The following is a 14987-nucleotide window of genomic DNA, read 5'->3' on the forward strand; positions in this document are numbered from 1 at the left end:
TACTACCACAGTTCTGTGGCCTCCTCCTTCCTCCATTTCTCCCTGTAGTTCATTTTTTAAAAATACAAATTTGTATTACTTCAAATATTTGAATTGTAGTCATGTGGAAATATGGTAGGCTTATTCTATATCATCCTGAAGTGAAACCCAGAAATAGTAAGTGGAAGCTACATAAGTACAGATTTCTACTCAATATAGGGAAATCTTGAAATATCTACAGAATAAATGATGGAATGCATTGATTTTTTTTTTTTCTATTTAGAAGTGGCAAGTTTTCTGTCCTTGGGCATGTTTAAAAAGAGATTGGGCAGTTCTGTGCTATCATTGTATGGAACTGTTCAAGCATGGAATAGGATTTGGATTGAACAAGCAGCAATGTAGAGCTATGGCTAAGAGGTTACATTCAAAGCCTGATTCAACTACTTCCCAGCTATGCAACTTGGAGAAATTATCCATTCTGAGCCACAGTTTTCTGATTTGTGAAATGTTATGGATTCATAGAATATAAACATATCATATAAACATATCATATAAAATATTTATATTATATAGTCATAGATCTATAACAGGGCTATTTTGAAGATTAAATGGGATGAATATAAAATATGTATCATAATTTAGATGATAATTAATAGTAGGTAAATAGATAATAATATTATTATATCAGTATATATATATATTTACCAAAATATATCCCCAAATATGTTGGGAATTATGAATATTGATATTAAGAAGGAAGTTTTTTTTTAACCAGAACACTATTCAGCTCTGTCCTATGGTGCTGTGGGGGATTGAATCTGGGACTTTGAATCCTTAGGCATGAGAGTTTCTTTGCATAACCATTATGCTATCTACCCCCCCCCCCAAATTATGAATATTGACAAGAAACAGTGAGTTGTGAAAGAAATTGCCATCTTTTGTGAACATATGTGTAAGTAAAACTCAGAATGCAGCAGCTCCGATTCTATAAAGTGGCTACACCCCAACTGTCCTGAAAGAAAAGAAGGGGCACAGTGGCCTGAGACAAGATATTATTGATTAATTAATTAATTAATTAATTTATTGTGTCCTCTCCCTCTTCTCCCCCAAAGGAAGAGAAAAACAATCATCAATGGCAAGAGGCAGTTGCAGAAGCAACACCTAGAGCCGGCTTCACACTCAGAGAGAACACTGTGCTTCTCCTCATGGGGCACAAGTTATTCATTAGTCATCAGGGATAACCAAAGACCAGCTGGTCTAAGATGGCTGATTCCATAAACCAGTAGGATCTTTTCAAAACAAATACCTGATCACCTACAGACCCTCTATTCCAAACAAAGCAAACAAGATCTTGTTAATAGTCTTCTTCTTTAAAAATTTTTAAAAGATATTTATTTATTTTCTCTTTTGTTGTCCTTGTCATTATTATTGTTGTAGTTATTATTGCTGTTATTGATGTCCTTGTTGTTGGATAGGACAGAGAGAAATGGAGAGAGGAGAAGACAGAGAGGGGGAGAGAAAGACAGACACCTGCAGACCTGCTTCACCGCTTGTGAAGCGACTCCTCTGCAGGTGGGGAGCCGGGGGCTTGAACCAGGATCTTTATGGCGGTCCTTGCGCTTTGTGCCATGTGTGCTTAACCCACTGCACTGCTGGCCGACTCCCAATAGTCTTAATGGAGACGAGATTTTTGTGGTTAACTAGGCCATATAATAATGATGATCTGTCAACTACCCCATTAGTCTGTTCTCTCACCAACTCTCACATTCCTGTTATTTTATATTCAGAGACAGAAACCTTCTGTTATGTCTTTAAATCCATCCCATGCTAGCTTGTATTTCCTACATTAATTAATTAATTAATTATTTTTTTGAGATAGAGACAGGGAGGGAGGGAGCAAGGGGAGGAGGGAGAAAGATTTCTCTCTCTCTTTGTCTCTCGCATGAGAGAGACCACAGCACCAACCTTCCTTCAATGCAGTGGGGGCCAGGATAGAACCTGGGTTGCATACATGAGGAAGTAGTACACTAAGTGAGCTATTTTGCCAGCCCACATTTGCTACTCTGTGGTCTTTTTTACATTCTAACTCTGGCTCTTTCCTTTTATTTCAGTGTATTCTCAATTTCTCAGGCAATCCTCTTTACACCACCAGTGAAGATTTAAATTTTTTTTTCATTTTTCTTTTTCTTTCTTTCTTTATTCCCTTTTGTTGCCCTTGTTGTTTTATTGTTGTAGTTATTGTTGTTGTCATCATTGTTGTTGGATAGGACAGAGAGAAATGGAGAGAGGAGGGGAAGACAGAGAGAGGAAGAGAAAGACAGACACCTGCAGACCTACTTCACTGCCTGTGGAGCGACTCCCCTGTAGGTGGGGAGCTGGGGCCTTGAACCGGTATCCTTATGCTGGTCCTTGCAATTCGAGCCATGTGTGCTTAAACTGCTGCATTACCACCTGACTCCCCATCAGTGCAGATTTTTAAAAAAAAAAGATTTATTTATTTATGAGTGAGAGGAGAAAACCAAGCAAAACAAAACAACAGAGCATAATTCTGACAAATGCTTGATTGAATTTAAGACTTTATGTTTAAGATTCCTGTGCTTTCTTTACTCCACTACCTTTCTGACTGCCCCTTGCCAAATTGATTCTTCATGGACCTATTATTTGTGTCATCGTCATAGCTATCATTTCATATTCATTTATTTTATCTATTAAGACTTCTAGCTAGATATCTATTAGGACAAAAGCTGTGATTTTTTTTTTCTTTTTTTTTGTGATTTTTTTTCTTATCACCTGAAAGGGAGCCTAATTTGTGGTAGTACTCAATACAAATTTGAGAGATGGATTCATGAATTACTTTTCAAAATATTATATAATTGGTGTTATATATATGTATATATATATATATGCATAACATATGTATCCAGTGAACTTCCACTTTATTTCTATGAAGTTTCTTTTAAGTTTTTGGATTCGTAACATTGGCAACTGAAGAGAAATGGCACCCAAAAGTAGTTATAGGAAATGAGCACCAGAGGGCAACAGAGGCAAAGAAATAAGGAGACAGCAGCATCAGGAGAGGCATTGGAGAACAGTGGATAGTCTTAGAGTGCAAAGGATTCTGGGAAACTCCATGGCCATCAGAAATCTATCTGGAGAGGTGAAACCACAACAGTCTGCTTTGAAATGCTTGCCAAGCTGAGAGAAGTGTTAATATTACCATTTATTTCCTAATTGTTCTAGATAGTACTTTGAGATGAAAGCATAGGAGGGTGATTTTAGGAATACTCAGAGATGTGAAGAAGACAGATTTTTTTTTTTTAAAGCAGTTTCACAATATGTCACAGAACTGGAGTGAATTCAGGATATAGCAGCAGCAGTAATGAATGATGTGAACATCTTGTTCGCCCTTAAAAGTGGACATCTGCTCTTTCTGATGTTGTTGTATTCATGATTTTTCTATTTCCTTCCCTTCTTATTTCTTTCCCTCCTTCTCTCCTCTCCCTCTCTCTCCCTCTCTCTTACTCTCTCTCTTTCTTTCTTTTCCTGTCACTAGAGCTTCACTGCTCTAGGTTGCCTTTTTTTCTTTTTCTTTTTTTTAGTTAGGTAAATAGATAGATATGGAAAGACATCACAACACTGAAACTTGCACCAGTGCATAAGGGGTCAGTCTCAAATCTCGGTTGCAGCATGGCAAAACAAGCACATAATCCAGTTGGTTTATTTTGCCAGCCATTTTCTGTTTCTTTTTCTATGACTGTCCCAGTTTTGACTCCCAGCTACTGATCCATCCATCCGTTCACCTATGTATGTATGTATGTATGTATGTATGTATGTATCTATCTATCTATCTATCTATCTATCATCTATCTATCTATCTATCTATCTATCTATCATCTCTATCAAAAAAGTGAGAGACTGTTAGGACACAAACACAGACTCTGAGCATCTTGTCCATGTTTTGTATCCATGTTGGGGACACGAATATGATTAGCACACGGCTGATGACCGTCATTAGCATAAAGCTGACCACAGACTTATGTAAACCTAGTGATTTAAGTGCCAACCTGCTGGCAGTCACTCTCTGTTCCTGTGAACTCAGCTGCAGTTCTCTTCTCACTGTGCTCTTGGTTCCAGCTCTCATCCCCAATGACTACCATGGCCGCTTCTCCCGGGACCTGTACACATGAAGTGAATTCAGCTCTGGTCAAACTAGCTTAAAAGACTCATGTCTCTTTGGCCATAATGGATAGCTGATATTTGCCCCTTTGACTATCTTGCTGTACTTAAATTATACCATTCTGTACCACTATACCGAGATGTAATAAACTCCCCATTTGTCTTAAACACCAACTGCATATGTAGTGCTAGAGCATATGTGGCATCAAAATCCTGTGCTCTACCTGCTGAGTCATCTCCCAAGCTGCCCAGCTATTGCCTTTAAATTTCTGTAGCCCTTTTCTAATGCTTTACCCCATAAATACCTTACTCCAAAGTCTGTTTTGAGCTGCTTCTTGGTAGTAATTAAGTAAAGATCAAATAACCATCCATCCACCACCTATCAAGTTTTAAGCATTCTTATATACAAACTGCTACAACCAGCATTGTGACAGTGGCACAAGGACCAGAGTAAGGATCCTGATTCAAGTCCCCCAGCTCCCCACCTGCAGGACTCACTTCACAAGCAGTGAAGCAGGTCTGCAGGTGTCTGTCTTTCTCTCCCCCTCTCTGTCTTCTCCTCTCTCCATTTCTCTTTGTCCTATCTAACAACGACAGCATCAATAACAATAATAATAACCACAACAACAATAAAAAAACAATAAGGGCAACAAAAGGGAGAATAAATAAATAAATATTTTTTAAAAATAGAGAGGGGAAGAGAAAGAGAGACATCTCCAGCACTGCTCCACTACTAGTGATGCCTCCCCCTGCAGGGAGGGACTGCGGGCTTGAATCTGAGTCCTTGCAAATAAAGCTAGTAAATAAAGATGAATCCTCACCATTTCTTTATTGGAAAGGAGGAGCTTTAAAATCCCCAAGCTGGTAGCATTTTGTGCATTCTAATGAGCAAGATTAAAAAGAAAATACACACACACACACACACACACACACACACACACACACACACACACACACTTGTTTTCTTCTCATGAAAACACAAAGTAAACAAAAATCAATTCCATCTTAAATGCATTCTAACCTTTTCATATTATAGTTGTAGAGCTAATTGCTCCTTATTTTCATATGTTGTAGGGCAGAAAGCATCATTAAAGCACTAAAAATTCTTTCTATGAAATGAATTTGTAGAGAGAAGGCCACTGATGAGTCCTTAAGTGGGTGATTTTGAAGGTTTTTTTTTTTTTAAAGGTGTCTTTGAAAGAAATTCAGAGTTTCAGAAGGAGACACTTTCATGGAGCTTGTGCAGTAATTGACCGTCAACTTGTGAAAGGGTCAGCACTTTAGAGATTTCATTGATCCAACCCTTCATTCATTTTCTTTTATTAACTCCATTATAAATTTGATCATTGTTGTGTATTTCACATAAATCAGGCTTTACCTGGGTCCTAGAGGTCCAGTGCTGAGAAAAGGAAATGTAGCTTCATTCTTTGTAGAGTTTGTAGTCCAGTTGGAGAACTAGTCAGAAAATGAAAGAGATAAATGTCAATTCCAGCTGATACAAGTGCTTTGAAATAGTAGGGGCCTTTGGCTGCAAGATCTCAGGGAAACTTATTTTGAGGAAGATTATGTGTGCTAAAATCTCAGCATTTCAAGGATGAGTAGGCCAACCAGGCTGAGAGGTCAGCATGTGCCCTCTGGAAGTTCATTTGGCAACTAAGATAATGTTCTTGCAAAGGAGAGGAGAAGAGAGAAGAGAGGAGAGGAGAGGAGAGTGGAGAGGAGGGCAGAGAGATGGGTATGAGATGAGACCAGAGAGCAAATGAGGGGCCACACCATGCTGAACATTTAAGGTCAGTAGTGCTTTTGGTCAGTAGTTATTTGTTTATTTGGCCTTTATCTTTTAAAAAAATATTTATTTATTTATCCCCTTTTGTTGCCCTTGTTTTTTTAATTGTTGTGGTTATTATTGTTATTGTTATTCTTAAAAAGTTATTGTTATTCTTAGAAAGTGTTATTCTTAGAAAGGACTTTATTCTTAGAAAGTTTTTTTTAAAATTTATTTATTCCCTTTTGTTGCCCTTGTTTTATTGTTGTAGTTATTATTGATGTTGTTGTTGTTGGATAGGACAGAGAGAAACGGAGAGAGGAGGGGAAGGCAGAGAGGGGGAGAGAAATATAGACACCTGCGGATCTGCTTCACTGCTTGTGAAGTGAATCCCCTGTAGGTGGGGAGCCAGGGGCTCGAACTGGCATCCTTACTCTGGTCCTTGTGCTTTGCGCCACCTGTGCTTAACCCGCTGCATTACTGCGTTACCGCCTGACTCCCATTTGGCCTTTATCTTAAGAGCTGTGAAGACACTTTGAATTCTTTAATTAGCCTAAGGTTTTGTGGTAGGGAATGTGATTACTCTGGCTACAGTGAGGAAAAAACATTATCATTGTCCACAGGCAAGATGGGGGAGTTCAAAGGATTCTGGACCAGAAAACAATTTCCTCCTTAGACAGATCAGGAACTTCTCTCAAGTTCTGACACATTTTTCAGTTCTACCAGGGGTTGGGCTGCATACAGTCCTTGCTTTAACTTTCTTTATAGTGTCTTAGAAGACAGTGAGCCTTCTTCAGTAACTCCTTCTTGAAGTGGAATAAGAAGAGCAAATGCTTTTAACAATTGAATTTGCTTTTGTGCTTTTAGAATTTTTGAGGGGGACAGAAGGATGCAGGAGATCAAACCCAGGGCTTTATATTTGAAAGGCATGTGCTGTATTACTGAGCTACAAACCTGCCTAACTTTAGATTTAAGACAACTTTTATTTTATTTTATGTTACGTTATTTTTTATTTTATTTTATTTTATTATCACCAGGGTTATCACTGGGGCTCGGTGCCTGCACGAGGAATCTATTACTCCTAGTGGATATACCCCTCCTTAAATTTGTTTTCTCTTTGAAATAAACAGCTAGAGTGCTTAAGAGTGAGAAGGAGCTAGGTGAGAAAAAGCAAGACATCTATAGCAATGTTTCATTGCTGATGAATCTTCCCCTCTGGAAGTGGCGACCAGGGCCTTGAATCTGGGTCCTTGCACAATGTCTGCATCACCTCCTAGTCTCAGATTTTTTTTAATTTGAAGTCCTGAAGATATGCTGCTGGTAGATATGTATCCCAGCCTTTGAATATCAGTGCAGAACTCACCAGTGGGGCCAGAATAGACAGAATTCTTTTTTCAAATATGGATACATGCTGTTCACTTATTACTAAGTGGTGTGAGATGAAAAATTAGAAAGCAATATGATCATACTTATTCTACTTAGTCACATCTGTTTCCATCATTATCCTGAAACATAATTCACACACCATAAAGCTGACTCCTTAAAAGTGTTTCATTTGGTGGCTTTTGGTATATTCATAGTTGGTATATTCATAGTTACTCATTCATTAAAAAGAGTAGTGTCATTTTTCTTTTCCTATTTGTTAATTTAAAAAAAAATCATAGTATTGATCAGTTTTGGTTTATGGTCATGACTAGGAACTTGGAATCTCAGGCATGGGAGTATTTTGTTAGTTTATTATTATTATCATAATTTCTATTTTTACAGGCTTTCTATAATAGAAAATTTAAAGCTTATACATAGCTTGGGAGAGAATTATATGCAGCTTCTTATTTAAAAATTTTTATTTATTTATTTTATTAGTGACTTAATAGTAATTTTGAAGGTTAAGATAGTAGATTTTCACACCAATCCCACCATTAAAGTTCTGTGCCCAGCCCCTCAGTGATAAGAGTCACCATGGGCAGCGGGTTAAGCTCAGGTGGCGCAAAGTGCAAGGACTGGGGTAAGGATCCCCGTTTGAGCCCCTGGCTTCCCACCTGCAGGGGGTTCCCTTCACAGGCAATGAAGCAGGTCTGCAGGTGTCTATCTTTTTCTCCCCTTCTCTGTCTTCCCCTCCTCTCTCCAGTTCTCTCTGTCTTATCTAATAACAATGACATTAACAATAGCAACAATAATAACTATAGCAATAAAACAACAGGGGCAACAAACAGGAATAAATAAATAAATATAAAAAAAAGAGTCACCATGGTTCTCCTAAGGTCTTAGAGATGGGTTGATTACCTTTTATCAAGTTCATGTGTTTCAATTCTCTAGACCTGGTGGTAATTAAATAAAAAAGAGGGCAATAATAAATCTGGTTGTAAACATCTGAGCCTAAGGAAGAATTTTCAGGCACTGTAAGGCTTGGAGAGGAGGAAATATTTTTGCTTAGGGGACACTAAACTCATATCACAAAATTGACCTTTGCATGAGAGCTGCAAATCACCTGTCCATAAACAAATTAATTTGCTCACCATTCGTCAGCATTTGCCTATCTATTTCATCCACCCATTCACCCTTTAATGCCAACAAATGTTCAGTGATGTTGGCATTAAATGAACATTTATTTCCTATGTACATAAAGCTCCTTGTATCAGTTTTATATTAGGTTGAATGCCCACATGCTCTCTTGACTCCATTTTATATCTGTTTATAAGAAATCTCTACCCTAACTATGAATTCAATTACCTCTGGTTTTCAGAGAAGTAAGATGACCCTGATTCCTCATCAGAATCCAGCCCTGGACTCTGCAACTTTCCACCTCATGTTCAGAATATAGTTTCCTTTCATGGCTGCTTAATTATTAAGGCTCAGAAGACCATAATACTAAATTAAAGTGAAATGTAATTGCTCTGCCAGGTTTCACATCTGCCAGAATCCAGCCCATAACAATGGGATTCTGTGAGCATCTCTAGGTAAGAATTTGTGGTTGATGACAGGAGGAAGAAAAAAAAAAAAATCTCCTTTTCACATATGACCTGCAGTCAGGCTGACAAAACAAAATTGGAAAACAATTGGCACAGACACAAAATTCTATGACCAAAGCAAACGTGTAAAAAAAAATTGTATTTCTTGGGAAGGAGTGTAAATTTCTATGACAACACTATATTTAGGAAAATAATTCTGTAGTCTGAGGATATTGAGGTCATTAAAAGTAACTGGACTGTTTTTTTGGGGAGGTGGGTTGGGAGGTATGGATTGGAGAACCTTAATAACATATCCCCCTCTAATATTCTCCTAATAATCTATATTAAAGTTAATCATCAATTAAAAGCCAGAAATGATATTGAAAAGTCATTCTTTTATAAACGGAAACTATTATAATTTAAAAGGCTGCAAATGATACCATACATTTTCAGAAGGAGATCAATAAAAAGCACTTTATTAGAAAATATAAATCACTTTTTAATTTCAAATGCAACAGAAAAGTACTCATTTTTTTCAGTTTCATTGAAATTGATTGGTACACCTGCAGAGAAAAGCAGCTTTATCATCTCGTTATCAGCCAATTAATATGCAGGTCTAAATGTGAATACTATTCTAGTTAACTAGAAATGGATGATTTTACTGAAGTCTTAATAGACTAGGAAAAGCTGCATTCCACCCTGCTAAATGAGGTCAGTTGAGAAAACAAAACAAAACAAAAAAAACTAAAAAAACTGGAGTGCACAACTTGTGCTGGATGAAATCTAAAACAATTTCTCTGACTCTTTGGGTCACTGAGAAATGCAAGCAAAGCAGCATGTCTGAAAGCAGAGGGTCCTCTTATATGGAAGAAAAGTTAGAACATTAGGTTTTTTTTTTTAAAAAAAATATTTATTCATTTTCCCTTTGTTTTTCCCCTTGTTGTTTTATTGTTGTAGTTATTGATGTCTTCATTGTTGGATAGGACAGAGAAATGGAGAGAGGAGGGGAAGACAGAGGGGGGGGAGAGAAAGATAGACACCTGTAGACCTGCTTCACCACCTGTGAAGCAACTCCCCCGCAGGTGGGGAGCCGGGGGCTCCAACCGGGATCCTTATGCCGGTCCCTGTGCTTTGTGCCACCTGTGCTTATAACCACTGCGCTACCGCCCGACTCCCATGTTTGTTTTTTTTTAATTGAAAGAGAGAACTATATTTGAGTTTGATTCTTAAGTCTGACACTCTCAGTATTCAAAACTTTATACTCTTTATTTCTGTTTCTTTAATTAAAATTTTTTTTTTTTACCAGAGCACTGTTCAGCTGTGCTTTATTTACTATTAGCACTTTTTAAAAAATATATTTTTGGGTTTTTTTTTATTTGTTATTAATAGTGGGTTACAAGACTGTAAGATTATTGTGTAGAGTTTCACACTATATCCACTATCAAAGTTCTGTGTCTCTATTCTCCCATCTTCCAAAGATAACCACCCTAGTACTCCCAAGTCTTAGAAACAGTTCACTTTCACCTATGGCTTATGGTGGGTGCAGGCAATAGAACCTGAGACTTGAAGGTTTGAAAGCCTTTTTGCTTAACCAATAGGCTAACTCCCTCTCACTACTTGACTTCCCTACCCCTCACTCCCACAAGGAACTCAGTCTCCTCTACATTTTAATCTCAGCACAAGCAAAATTGAAAAATAGATGAAGTATCTTGGCAACTTCTCCCAACTTCTCCATTCTGTGTTCTTTCTCTGCTTTGAGATATTTTTTGATACACTAAAAATCTAGCATCCTCAAGTTCTCCACACCTTTTAACCTACAAAAATGGTTTAATATCCATGAAGTAAATGAATTCATGTTGACACATGATGGATTGATAGGCTCTAAGTGTTATAATTACTAAGAATATTTTAAAAGAGTATACTAGGGACCAGGCAGTGGCACATCAGTGGTTAACCAGGCAGTGGTTAAGCGCACATTAACCAGGCAGTGGTTAAGCGCACACACTACAGTGTGGAAGGATCCGGGTTCAAGCCCCTGATCCCCACCTGCAGGGCGAAAGCTTCAATAGTGGTGAAGCAGGCTGTCTCTCTCCATCTCTATCTTCCTTTCCCCTCAATTTCTCTCTGTCTCTATCCAATAAAAAATAAAGTTTAAAAAAAGAAATAAAATATTAAAAAAAAGAGTATACTAAATACAGGGGCGAGCAAAATCCATGTAGAGGGTTAGTTAGATGCTAAGTGTTTTCAGCTTTGGAAAAGGGCAAGAGACTGGCTCACTTAATGATTGCCATCTTGGACAATATCAGGACACTTCATCACCTGGGGATACTATGGGCTTAGACCTTTAACACATCCCTCTCTATCATCACCAGTTACTTCCATCAGGAACCTCATCATAAGCCCTTTTGTGGGCCTCTCCAGGATCTCACCTCACTATAAAATAGTGGTGGTAAAGACTGCCTGGCTCTCTGAAGGGAGGCTGAGTCATTCTACTCTGCCACTCAAGGATGATTGGTCCTGAAATAAGTGAAGCCTAGAATGTTCCCAGCTGTGACCATGAACTGTGAGCTCACACTTGGACTTGGAGGTTATACAGGCTTCTGTGGTAAGTATGAATATACACGGGCTCTGGGCCCAGATTGATGTACTAAACATTTAATTGTATATATGTTTATTTTTCTTCAAGTTTGGGAGATACTCTTTGCTCTAATCCAGCTTTCTAGCCCTATTCTCAACTCTGACACCATCTTCTCAGACAATATACCTAGTCCACTGTTGTAATTTAAGTTAAAAATTGGTTTGTGGGTAGGGGCTGCTGCTGCTTGCCGTGCATAGAAATGGGGAGCTGGGAACTGGTTTAATCAATACACGGTTTATTAGGGTGAAACAGGTAAAAGGCAAAATAAGCAATTATCATCAAGGGTTAAGTGTACGCTAGGTCTATAAAGTCTGAATATGGTTATCAAAGTTTAGTCCCATAAGATAAACAATTATAAACTCTGGTAAAGGTTGCTCATGGCTGTAGAGGGGTCTAAAAGTTTACTGGCTAGCGGAGTCACATGTGTTCAGTTCCCAGGAGAAGTAGACATGGCGGATGATGGATGCCTGGAGCACCACCGCCAAGATGCTTCTGACCAGGAGAAGAAGCCACAGGCAAAGAGAGCAAGAGTTCTGGCTGCTGTCCGTTTAAGTCTATTCAGCCTACCCACAATGCTTTGCACACCAGCACAGTCTGGATTCATGTGCAGTCCACCATGCTCCTGCACAGATCACTGCATACTTTGTCAGCCTTCTGTGGCCAAGGCTGACGTCACCACTTCTTCTTCTAGCGTTTGCCCTTCTTCCGTAGCCAGTCAACAGCGTCAGGTTGAGCCTGATGTAAAGTTTCGAGACCTCCTTTGAATCTGGAGAGGTGGCAGTCGTTGACTATGTGGGTCATAGTCTGTCTGTAGCTGCAGGGGCAGTTCGGGTCGTCTCTGGCTCCCCAGCGATGGAACATAGCAGCGCACCGGCCATGGCCTGTTCGATAGCGATTGAGGAGGGCCCAATCATAATGTGCTAAGTCAAAGCCGGGTTGACGCTTGCAGGGGTCTGTGATGAGGTGTTTGTTCTTTACCTCAGCTGACTGCCAACTCTGTTTCCAAGAGACTGGAACAGAGAAGTTCAGTGTAGGCACTGTGTCGGGGCTTCCATCCATGGTCACTGGCATATTGCATCACCACAGTCCACCACCATGTTAGCTATCAAGATCAAGCAAAGATTACTTGTTAAAATTCGGATGCTCTAGCTGGCCGGGTTAGCTTCACGGGCGGGTAACAGAGACGACCAGAGACACACGGCTGGGCAGGGAAGCTGCATTTCTTTATTCAGGAACAATGATTCATAAACTAACCCAAACTAATCACCAAACAGAACTCTGCTGCCTCTTTACCCCGCGACGGCACCAAGCACTCTCGAACTCTGGAACTCTGGAACTCTCTTGGGGTTCCTTGGGGCGGGGCCAAGCAGGCCCGCAAAACTAGCAGGACTGATCCAATTTTCTTGGCAGGGGGAGAGCTAGAACAACCCAATGTAAAGCATACAACAATTACTAAAGTCATGGGCCCCTAGGAACATACCTAAAACAGACTTGCTAGCATTTCTTTACCCTAAGATTTCTATTCTCACTTATTCTATTCCTACTGTTTGGTTACTGTTTATTTATTTCCTGCTTTATATCTTATTGCCTTTCAGCCACCAAATTACAGATGCTACTATGATTCTATCCTGACCTTTCTGGGCAGATGACCTCAGCAATTTTTTCTAGAACCTCCCCTCTCCAGAGCCCTACCCTATAGGCTGGGTTATAGATTAATCTGCCAACATCCATGTCCAGGAGAGAAGCAGTTACTCTCACCTTCTGCACCCCCAAAATAATTTTTGTCCATACTCCCAGAGGGGTAAATTATAGCAAAAGATGACCAGAGGGCTCTGAACCCTCAGGACCTGAAATATTTGTCACTAAGAATCTTGTTTTTATACCATCACTGAAAGGGAGGTGAATTTGGAAAACACCAGAGGAATTCAGGTACTGTTGTTTTTTTCTCTAAGAGAAGAGGGAAAAAGGAAGGACACTCAGAAATACTAATAGGTTTAGGTGTAATTTAGAAGAGAAGTGAAGGCAGGACCATAGAAAAAATGGACGAAAGTAAAGTCAACCCACATCTGTGACCCTGGGAAAACTACTCTATTTTCCAGTGGAGGGAATGGGGCCACAGAACTCTGGTGGTAGGAACCGTGTGAAATTATACTCCTATTATCTTATAATTATGTAAAACAATATTAAATCACTAATAAAATAAAATAAATGTTTTCAGCTTTGAAGACTATAGAGCCCCTGTTGCAAATATTCAGCTCTGCCTTTATAATGAAAAAGCAGCCACAGACAATAAACAGAGGATATGACTGTGTGCTAATAAAACTTTATTTCCAAACCAAGCGGTGGACTGAATTTGACTTGTGGGCTATGGTTTGCCAGTCCCTGATTTAAAGTAATGAGGCTATAACTGATGCAATGCCAGATGTCAAATAAGAGCTATAGGGGGAGATTATTATTTATTAAAAGATTAAGTAAAAACAAAACAAGACAAAGATTAAGTATTTATTTATTTATTTATTTTTTTAACCAGAGCACTGCTCAGCAGTGGTTTATGATGGTTACCAGGTGTGAGAGTCTCTTTGCTTGACCATTATGTTATCTCCCTTGCCCAAGATTTATTTATTTATGAGAGAGTGACCAGAGTCATGCTTCATTATATACAGTGCCTGAGATCAAACCCAGGTTAGATGCATACAAGTCCTGCAAAACGTTCATTTAACCACACCCCAGACTGTAGAGACTAGGCTTTTAGGAGAGTAGGGGAGTTCAGTTATTAGAAGGGCACTCTGACACTTTTCAATCACTTCTTATTTTCTTGAAATTCACTTATTTATTTAAAAATATTTATTTATTCCCTTTTGTTGCCCTTGTTGTTTTATTATTGTAGTTAGTATTGTCGTCATTGTTGGATAGGACAGAGAGAAATGGAAAGAGGAGGGGAAAACAGAGGGGGAGAGAAAGAGAGACATCTGTAGACCTGTTTCGCCTCTGAAGCGAACCCCCTGCAGATGGGGAGCCAGGAGCTGGAACAGGGATCCTTATGCCAGTCCTTGCACTTTGTACCACCTGTGCTTAACCCACTGTGCTACCGCATGACTCCTGAAATTCACTTATTTGCTTATTCATTCAAATGTCTATTCAGTCATCAAGTCTTCAAGAAAAAAAACATTTGCCTCTGTTAGGAATTCCGTAAGCAAGAATGACTCTGCCTATTGCTTAGAGTCCATGGTAACAGCTGCTGTCCCTGGCAAATTTTTGTTAATCCTGTAACAGGTTTCTGGAAGGCAGCCTTTGCTATAATGGTCCATAAGTGCAGGGCATAAATTTTGCTGTTGGAATGTATACTCAGGAAATCATAAAAATATTGTGATACTTTCCACACATAGTTCAGACTAATATGAAATTTCCCTCTAATAACTACTTGAAGACTTGGCTGAGCTATTGCTATTACCTTGACAGTTAAAACATTTCAGGGTTCTTG

At 39.0% G+C, this 14987-nt stretch overlaps 1 pseudogene; it reads right to left on the minus strand.

The window, feature by feature from the left end:
* Positions 1 to 1061: 1061 nt before the first annotated feature.
* Positions 1062 to 1171, minus strand: LOC132537118 (small nucleolar RNA U3; annotated as a pseudogene).
* Positions 1172 to 14987: the final 13816 nt, after the last annotated feature.

This window comes from Erinaceus europaeus, chromosome 2 (assembly GCF_950295315.1).
Source record: "Erinaceus europaeus chromosome 2, mEriEur2.1, whole genome shotgun sequence".
In the NCBI taxonomy this organism is placed as follows: Eukaryota; Metazoa; Chordata; class Mammalia; order Eulipotyphla; family Erinaceidae; genus Erinaceus; species Erinaceus europaeus.